Here is a 6000-nt window from a genome sequence, read left to right as displayed (position 1 = left end):
ACTAAAGCATCTTCGTGTGCTATTTTTACATATACATGTACAATATCTTCATAACATTGTCTCACTTTCTACCAACTTTTAAGTCATTGAAATAAAAAAAAAATAGGGAGTTATGTTGCATTTTTAAAGAGCTAGAGAGCTAAAGTGAAAGCATGTCCGATAGACCCCATAGCCCGACCTCAAACTAAAGCATAGATCTACGATTCGGGGCGGGGACGTAGCTCAGTTGGTAGCGCGCTGGCTTTGTAGCTAGTTGGTCGCTATCAGCGTGGGTTCGATCCCCACGTTCGGCGAGAGATTTATTTCTCGGAGTCAACTTTGTGCAGACTGCGGTGTCCGAACACCCCCGTGTGCACACATGCGCACGAAAAAGATCCCACGCCGTTCACAGCGAAAGTCTCAGTGCTTGGAAAACACGAAGACACGCGGCATGCATCATCTCTCGTCTCCGATTATCATGATCGTATTTCGATACTTTGACGAGACAAACCCAATGCTGTTGTGTCGAAGAAGACAGCCACAGCGGGCTTAATAGGCTAATTGTTCGAATCAAAGTATCACCGTGACTGACACCAGAACTTCAACGTATTACCAATACCTGTCCCAATATAGACCAGTTGAGCCCTAATAGTCAGTCTACGTGTGAAACCCCTGACATTCACCTTCGCTGTTTGCCCCAACAAATCGGTTTAAAGACTGATCAAATAAAGTACATTCTCTCCGGCTTTCGATGTATGTCGACAAAAATAAGTTGAACTGAAATGGGATGAATTGTCCTCTTGTTACGTTGGCAGAAAATCGTAACGATTTGAGGTGCGACTCGAGTGTTTGCGAAAGTAATGGGCACTGACTGTGCAAATATATCATTAAAACTGATGATATACAACAGGGCCGGACATCCATCCATTTTCATCTCATCTGCCTCTGTTTTGTATTGTTCACTTTGAAATGCTTATGAAGTTACTTTTCATGCAAACAAATTAAATTAGAAAATTCACATTATCATGCCGGACTGTTTGCATAAAGTCTAAATTAACTTATGTTCAAGTTCTGGTGGCAAAGCAGTTACGGTCAGGTGCGGAATTTCAAATTGAAAAGATATTTTCATGCCAGAAAATGGTAACATAAAAAAGTTAAAATTGCTTCCTCTAAAAAAGAGGGAGAAAAAAAAAGCCAGATTGAGCAATTTCTAATGTCAAATAGGACTTTAATGAGGAGCAGGGCAGTAGTCTGGAAAAACGCATGGCATAATATGTGGCAACTCAAGGGAGTTTACCGGTTTCAACCCCACAACAAAAGAAACAAAATCGGTTTACATATTACATCCCGTAAATGGCCAAAGATTTGCCATTATTCAGTGTTGCATTATTCTACACTAATCGTCATAAAAAAAAATAAACACATACCATTTAGCTGTAGAATGCTTATTTTGATTTTTTTGGGTGTATTTTAGTGTCTGCAAATTTGCTTTTGCGAATTTGATTTTGGGGGGTGTCCTAGGTCTCCGGTACACTGCATAAAAATAATCATGTAGATGAAAAATAAAACTCTGTTTCAAACGCCCGGTAGGGGAATATACTTGCTTTTACTATAACAGGCCGTATCACAAAGTTCTACAGCTACATGTATGTGTTTAGTTTTTTATGACGATTAGTGTAGAAGTATGTGAGCATGCAAGTATGCTACTTATTCTCTTCCCGTGTCGGTCGCTTTGTTGGACTGTCCATTTCAAAACTTTAGACTTGTGCACATCTGCTGTCTCTAGTAATCTTATTCTGGTAGCAGAAGCTTTTGTTGTTTTGTATCTTAATACTGAGTATATGTTGTCAATTTAAACATCTAATGGGCGGACGGAGAGAGAGAGAGAGAGAGAGAGAGAGAGAGAGAGAGAGAGAGAGAGAGAGAGAGAGAGAGAGAGAGAGAGAGAGAGAGAGAGAGAGAGAGAGAGAGAGAGAGAGGGTGCACCGAGAGAGAGAGAGAGAGAGAGAGAGAGAGAGAGAGAGAGAGAGAGAGAGAGAGAGAGAGAGACATCGACAGAGGCGGACAGACAGATAAAGATAGAGACAGACAGAAAGACAAAAGAGGAATATTGATGTAAACCTACCCCCTAAAAGAAAAAATGGGTTTCTCATTGTTTGAATGCATTCCCAACTTTACGACGCTCTTTGATTTTTTAATTAAATCAACTTATCCCAGCGAAGCTGGAGGTATCCCGTGAAAGCTATACTGTAATCGACTTGAGAAATGTGCATACCGAAAAATACATGATAAAGAAGGATTCTTTGTGCCCGGCTACGTGCTACAGGTGGAGATGGAAGTTCACCAAAAATTGGGACCATACTAACAAAAATACGGTGGGTGCAATAGTCGCCCCCATTTTTTCAGCAAACGCCACCCAAGGCCGTTTTGGACGGGTAGAAATTCCGTAGTTTCCAAGTCTATGGATAAAGCTCGCGTAAAAAGAATACGTCACGGTCGAAAGTCTTTGACGTCGATTAATGCATCATGACGTCATGCCTCCCTGTAGTCACGTCTTTCTCTCTCGCGCAGTGTGTGTGTTTGTGTTTATTTTGTGCACATGTGTTAGTGTTACTGTTTGTGTGTGTGTGTGTGTGTGTGTGTGTGTGTGTGTGTGTGTGTGTGCGCACGCGTGCATGAGTCTGTACTCGTATGTGTGTGGTGTGTGTGTGTGTATTTGTGTGTGTGTGTGTGTGTGTGTGTGTGTGTGTGTGTGTGTGCACGCGTGCATGAGTCTGTACTCGTGTGTGTGTAAATGTGTGTGTGGGTATAAGTGTATGTCTGTGCGTGTATGTGTGTTTGTTTGTAAAGGTGTGTATGTCCGTCTGTCCATATGTGCGCATGGGTGTGTGTTTTGTGTGTATGAAGTTTTTTGTGCGAGTGAGTGAGTGCGTGTTAGTGAGTGTGTGTATGTGTGTGTGTGTGACTTGGGGTGTGTGTGTGTGTGCGTGGGTGTGTGTGTGTGTGGGTGTGTGTGTGTGGGTGTGTGTTTGAGAGAGAGAGAGAGTGTGTGTGTGTGTGTGAATGTGTGTGTGCATGAGTTTGTGTGTATGTTTGTGTGTGTATGAGTGTGTATATGTGTTTGTTTGTAAAGGTGTGTGTGTGTCCGACTGTCTATGTGCGTATTTGTTTGTGCGTATGTACAGTGTGTGTGTGTGTGTGTCTGTTTGTATAAGAGAGAAAGAGAGAGAGAAAGAGAGAGAGAAAGAGTGGGTGGGTGTGTGTATGTGTGTGTGTGCGTAAGTGTATGTGTGTGTGTATGTGTGTTTGTTTGTAAAGGTGTTTATGTCCGTCTGTCTATATGTGCGTATGGGGGTGTGTTTTGTGTGTATGAAGTGTGTGTGAGAGAGTGAGTGAGTGCGTGTGAGTGAGTGTGTATGTGTGTACGTGTGTGACTTGGGGTGTGTGTGTGTGCGTGTGCGTGTGTGTGTGTGTGTGTGTGTGTTCGTGTGTGTGTGTTTGAGAGAGAGAAAGAGATAGAGAGTAAGAGAGAGGTTTGTCTTTCGCTGGGGTATGCAGTGCCTTGGCGATGCACATCTACTTAATTTATTTGCTTGTACAAGTATAGCCAAAATGAAGAAACACACACACACACACACACACACACACACACACACACACACACACACACACACACACACACACTTGCGCGCATTTCGACAATAAACACAAAAAGAACAAAGTTTGTTTTTTTAAACAATTTATTTTGTTAGACACCCACCACTCAATGGCTAAGCACAATGTCATGTAGAAAAGAGTTTTTTTCGCCTTAATTTAATCTTTGAGTTACATGAAATGTCCTCATTTCTTCCCACCAAGGGAAAACAGTTCATTTGGGTATCTTACATCTGTTTTGGATTATTGCAGTGTTGCAGTCTAACGTATATGTTGAAACATACATACAATTCTTTAGTACTTAAGAAGATCTTATTCTGTTTTTGTTATCTTACATATTGTAATAAGATACCACAGTTTATACATAATACATATTGTTAAAACATATCCTAATAACCATTCTAAGGCTGCACTATAGGTTAATGCTAATATTTACGAAACAAAAGTGGTTTTTTTTATAAAGCTTACAAAGTGTTCAAACCTAACTAATATCATACAGAGAATTGTTTCTAAGAGTTAGATTATTAAAAATGAGCCACGTCAACGCTCCAAGACATTCACATGTCTTCTGGATAAACTCGTTGTTTAATCTGTTTCAGAAAATTCGATTTTAATTACAACTTTAATGAGCAAACTAATAAACTAATTTTTAAGCTTCCGAGCTCAAATTCAATCTCATAGTCCGGACTTCGTCGCAAATTGCTTGACCAATATTTCAATCAATTTGATTGAAAAATGAGGGCGTGACAGTGCTGCCTCAACTTTCACAAAAAGCCGGATATGACGTCATCAAAGACATTTATCAAACAAGTCGCGTAAGGCGAAAATACAACATTTAGTCAAGTTGTCGAACTCACAGAATGAAACTGAAAGCACTGCAATTTTTCAGCAAGACCGTATACTCGTAGCATCGTCAGTCCACCGCTTGTGGCAAAGGCAGTGAAATTGACAAGAAGAGCGGGGTAGTAGTTGCGCTGAGAAGGATAGCACGCTTTTCTGTACCTCTCTTCGTTTTAACTTTCTGAGCGTGTTTTTAATCCAAACATATCATATCTATATGTTTTTGGAATCAGGAACCGACAAGGAATAAGATGAAATTGTTTTTAAATTGATTTCGAAAATTTAATTTTGATCATAATTTTTATATTTTTAATTTTCAGAGCTTGTTTTTAATCCAAATATAACATATTTATATGTTTTTGGAATCAGGAAATGATGAAGAATAAGATGAACGTAAATTTGGATTGTTTTATAAAAAATTTTTTTTTTTCAATTTTCAGATTTTTAATGACCAAAGTCATTAATTAATTTTTAAGCCACCAAGCTGAAATGCAATACCGAAGTCCGGCCTTTGTCGAAGATTGCTTGGCCAAAATTTCAATCAATTTGATTGAAAAATGAGGGTGTGACAGTGCCGCCTCAACTTTTACAAAAAGCCGGATATGACGTCATCAAAGACATTTATCGAATCGCTCTACGCACAGACAGACAGACAGACACACACACACACACATACACCATGACCCTCGTCTCGATTCCCCCTCTATGTTAAAACATTTAGTCAAAACTTGACTAAATGTAAACAAGTCGCGTAAGGCGAAATTACTACATTTAGTCAAGCTGTGGAACTGACAGAATGAAACTGAACGTAGTCTGCCGCTAGTGCAAAAGGCAGTGAAAGTGACGAGCCTGTTTGGCGCGGTAGCGATTGCGCTGTGCTTCATAGCACGCTTTACTGTACCTCTCTTCGTTTTAACTTTCTGAGCGTGTTTTTAATCCAAACATATCATATCTATATGTTTTTGGAATCAGGAACCGACAAGGAATAAGATGAAATAGTTTTTAAAACGATTTCGGAAATTTAATTTTGATCATAATTTTTATATTTTTAATTTTCAGAGCTTGTTTTTAATCCAAATATAACATATGTATATGTTTTTGGAAATCAGAAAATGACGAAGAATAAGATGAAATTGTTTTTGGATCGTTTAATAAAAAAATAATTTTAATTACAAGTTTCCGATTTTTAATGACCAAACTCACTCATTAGTTTTTAAGCCACCAAGCTGAAATGCAATACCAAACCCCGGCCTTTGTCGAAGATTGCTTTGCCAAAATTTCAATCAATTTAATTGAAAAATGAGGGTGTGACAGTGCCGCCTCAACTTTTACAAAAAGCCGGATATGACGTCATCAAAGATATTTATCGAGAAAATGAAAAAAAACTGCCGGGGATATCATACCCAGGAACTCTCATGTCAAATTTCATAAAGATCGGCCCAGTAGTTTAGTCTGAATCGCTCTACACACACACACAGACAGACAGACACACACACATACACCACGACCCTCGTCTCGATTCCCCCC

Source organism: Littorina saxatilis, linkage group LG9 (genome assembly GCF_037325665.1).
Source record: "Littorina saxatilis isolate snail1 linkage group LG9, US_GU_Lsax_2.0, whole genome shotgun sequence".
NCBI lineage: Eukaryota > Metazoa > Mollusca > Gastropoda > Littorinimorpha > Littorinidae > Littorina > Littorina saxatilis.
The sequence above is the reverse complement of the archived record's forward strand: the minus strand, read 5'-3'. Positions refer to the sequence as shown.